Raw genomic sequence first — 4,012 nt, forward strand, 5'->3', positions numbered from 1 at the left:
TACCCCATAATGACAAGTGTCTCCATTCTCTAGTTCAGGTTTCCCCACCCATCTACACACAATACCTCATAATGACAAGTGTCTCCATTCTCTAGTTCAGGTTTCCCCCACCCATCTACACACAATACCCCATAATGACAAGTGTCTCCATTCTCTAGTTCAGGTTTCCCCACCCATCTACACACAATACCCCATAATGACAAAGTGTCTCCATTCTCTAGTTCAGGTTTCCCCACCCATCTACACACAATACCCCATAATGACAAGTGTCTCCATTCTCTAGTTCAGGTCTCCCCCACCCATCTACACACAATACCCCATAATGACAAGTGTCTCCATTCTCTAGTTCAGGTTTCCCCACCCATCTACACACAATACCCCATAATGACAAGTGTCTCCATTCTCGAGTTCAGGTTTCCTCACCCATCTACACACAATACCCCATAATGACAAAGTGTCTCCATTCTCTAGTTCAGGTTTCCCCACCCATCTACACACAATACCCCATAATGACAAGTGTCTCCATTCTCTAGTTCAGGTTTCCCCCACCCATCTACACACAATACCCCATAATGACAAGTGTCTCCATTCTCAAGTTCAGGTTTCCCCACCCATCTACACACAATACCCCATAATGACAAAGTGTCTCCATTCTCTAGTTCAGGTTTCCCCCACCCATCTACACACAATACCCCATAATGACAAGTGTCTCCATTCTCTAGTTCAGGTTTCCCCACCCATCTACACACAATACCCCATAATGACAAAGTGTCTCCATTCTCTAGTTCAGGTTTCCCCACCCATCTACACACAATACCCCATAATGGCAATGTGACAAGTTTTTCCAAATGTATTGAAAATGAAATACAGATTCCTCATTTCTAGAAGTATTCACACTCCTGAGTCAATACATTGTAGAAGCACCTTCAGCGGCCAATACACCTTGATCGTCTTGAGTATGTCTGTATCAGCTTTGCACATCTGGATTTGGAGATTCAAGTGTTTCCACAGATTTTTAATGGGATTCAAGTCTGGACTTTGGCTGGGCCACTCAAGGATGTTCACATTCTTGTTCTGAAGCCATTCCAGCATTGCTTTGGCTGTATGCTTGGGGTCATTGTCCTGTTGGAACATAAATCTTCTCCCCAGTCTGTTATTTGCACTCTGAAGCAGATTCTCATCAGGATTAGTATTTGCTGATTAGTATTTCGTTCCATTCATTGTTGCTGCCACCACCATGCTTCACGTTAGGGATGGCGTTAGGAAGGTGATGAGATGTGCCTGGTTTTCTCCAGACATAGTGCTTTGCATTCAGGTCAAAGAGTTACATTTTTGTTTCATCAGACCACAGAATCTTTTGCATTATGCTCAGAGATTTTCACGTGCCTTTTAGCAGACTCCAGGTGTGCAGTTATGTGCCGTTTTCTTAGGAGTGGCTCATGTCTGGCCACTCTCCCATAAAGCCCAGTTTTGTGAATTGCTGTAGATACTGTTCTTTTGGCAGGTTTTCCCATCTCAGCCAAGGAACTCTGAAGTTCTGTCAGTGTTCACTGGGTTCTTGGTCACATCCCTGACCAAGGTCCTTCATGCCCAGTAGCTCAGTTTAGTCAGGCGGTCAGCTCTAGGCAGTTCCAATAGGGCCTTCAGAAAGTATTGAACATTTCCAAGAGCACAGTGGTCTCCATAATTGGGAAATGAAAAAAAATGTGTAACTATCTTTGTTGTTGTTCACAAGACTGTAAAAACATTAGGAAATCTGTTCCCAACAATTCCCAAGCATAGTAGACATTATCGTTTATCAACTGTAAACAAGGTTTGAAATTATCGTTTCGTCAAATATCTGTTTTGGCTTCTAGCGGTAAATTTGCAGTCTACAAATGATTTGCAATTATGTTCCGGTCCCCTGACCATCCACTCCAGAACATTTGTCCCTCGGCTGAATCTAGTTGATGATCCCTCTAGTGTGTCCGGTCTACATGCTCTACCTCTGTAAGGACAGATTTGTAATTATGTTCCGGCCCCCTGACCATCCACTCAGCCTGTGGCTGAATCTAGTTGATGATCCCTCTGGTGTCCCGTCTACATGCTCTACCTCTGTAAGGACAGATTTGTAATTATGTTCCGGTCCCCTGACCATCCACTCAGCCTGTGGCTGAATCTAGTTGATGATCCCTCTGGTGTCCCGTCTACATGCTCTACCTCTGTAAGGACAGATTTGTAATTATGTTCCGGCCCCCTGACCATCCACTCAGCCTGTGGCTGAATCTAGTTGATGATCCCTCTGGTGTCCCGTCTACATGTTCTACCTCTGTAAGGACAGATTTGTAATTATGTTCCGGCCCCCTGACCATCCACTCAGCCTGTGGCTGAATCTAGTTGATGATCCCTCTGGTGTCCCGTCTACATGTTCTACCTCTAAGGACAGATTTGTAATTATGTTCCGGCCCCCTGACCATCCACTCAGCCTGTGGCTGAATCTAGTTGATGATCCCTCTGGTGTCCCGTCTACATGCTCTACCTCTGTAAGGACAGATTTGTAATTATGTTCCGGCCCCCTGACCATCCACTCAGCCTGTGGCTGAATCTAGTTGATGATCCCTCTGGTGTCCCGTCTACATGCTCTACCTCTGTAAGGACAGATTTGTAATTATGTTCCGGCCCCCTGACCATCCACTCAGCCTGTGGCTGAATCTAGTTGATGATCCCTCTAGTGTGTCCGGTCTACATGCTCTACCTCTGTAAGGACAGATTTGTAATTATGTTCCGGCCCCCTGACCATCCACTCAGCCTGTGGCTGAATCTAGTTGATGATCCCTCTGGTGTCCCGTCTACATCTTCTACGTCTGTAAGGACAGAGGTACAGGGCCTTCAGAAAGTATTCATACCTCTTGCCTTATTTCACATTTTGTTGTTACAACCTGAATTCAAAGGGTTAAAATATGAAAAATCTCACCCTTCACGCCATAATGACAAAGTTAAAACATGTTTTTAGAAATGTTTGCACATTTATTGACAATGAAATAGAGAAATCTACAATAATGTGTATGAGTATTCAAACCCCTTTGCTTTGACACTCCAAATTGACTTCCAGTGTATCCAATCTCTTTTGATCTTGAGATGGATTCCAAGTTGTAGTGACACCTGTGACCAACTCAATGGATTTAGAAAGTCTATATAAGGTCCCACAGTTGACAGTGCAGAAACTATACCATAAAGTTCCAGGAACTGTCCGTAACTCTCAGAGAGAGAACTGTGATGAGGCATATATCTGGGGAAGAGAATAAAACAAGTTCTAGAGTGTTGAACGTTTCCAAGAGCACAGTGGTCTCCATCATTGGGAAATAATAAAATGGAACTACCCAGACTCTGCCAAGAGCTGTCCGCCAACCAAACAGGCAAGAAGGACCTTGGTCAGGGAAGGGACCAAGTACCCAATGACCACTCAGAACAACAGAGTTGTCCTTGGCTGAGATGGGAGAACCTGCCAGAAGGACTAGTCTCTACAGCACTTCAATCTGGGCTTTATGGGAGTGGCCAGAAGGAAGCCACTCCTGAGAAAAAGGCACATGACAACATGCCAGGAGTTTTAAAACTATTTACAGCTCATCACCAGTCTAACACCATCCCCATTGTGAAGCATGGTGGTGGCAGCATCATGCTATGGGGATGCTTTTCAGCAGTAGGGGACTGGGAGACTGTTAAGGATGGAGGGAACAATGAATGGAGCCAAATACAGGCAAATCCTTTATCAGAACGCGAACGACCTTAGACTGGAGCAAAGAATTATGTCCCAACAGGACAATGACCCCAAGCATAAAGCCAAAGAAACACTGGAATGGCTTCAGAACAATGTCAAAGTCTGAGTGATCCAACCAAAGTCCAAATGTGAATACCATTGAAAATCTGTGGAAAGACTTGAAGACTGCTGTTCACCGCCGCTCTCCATCTAACTTAACACAGCTTGAGAAAACCTGCAAGGAAGAATAGGAGAAAATCCCCAAATCTAGTTGTG

Source organism: Oncorhynchus masou, chromosome 29 (assembly GCF_036934945.1).
Source record: "Oncorhynchus masou masou isolate Uvic2021 chromosome 29, UVic_Omas_1.1, whole genome shotgun sequence".
Taxonomy (NCBI): domain Eukaryota; kingdom Metazoa; phylum Chordata; class Actinopteri; order Salmoniformes; family Salmonidae; genus Oncorhynchus; species Oncorhynchus masou.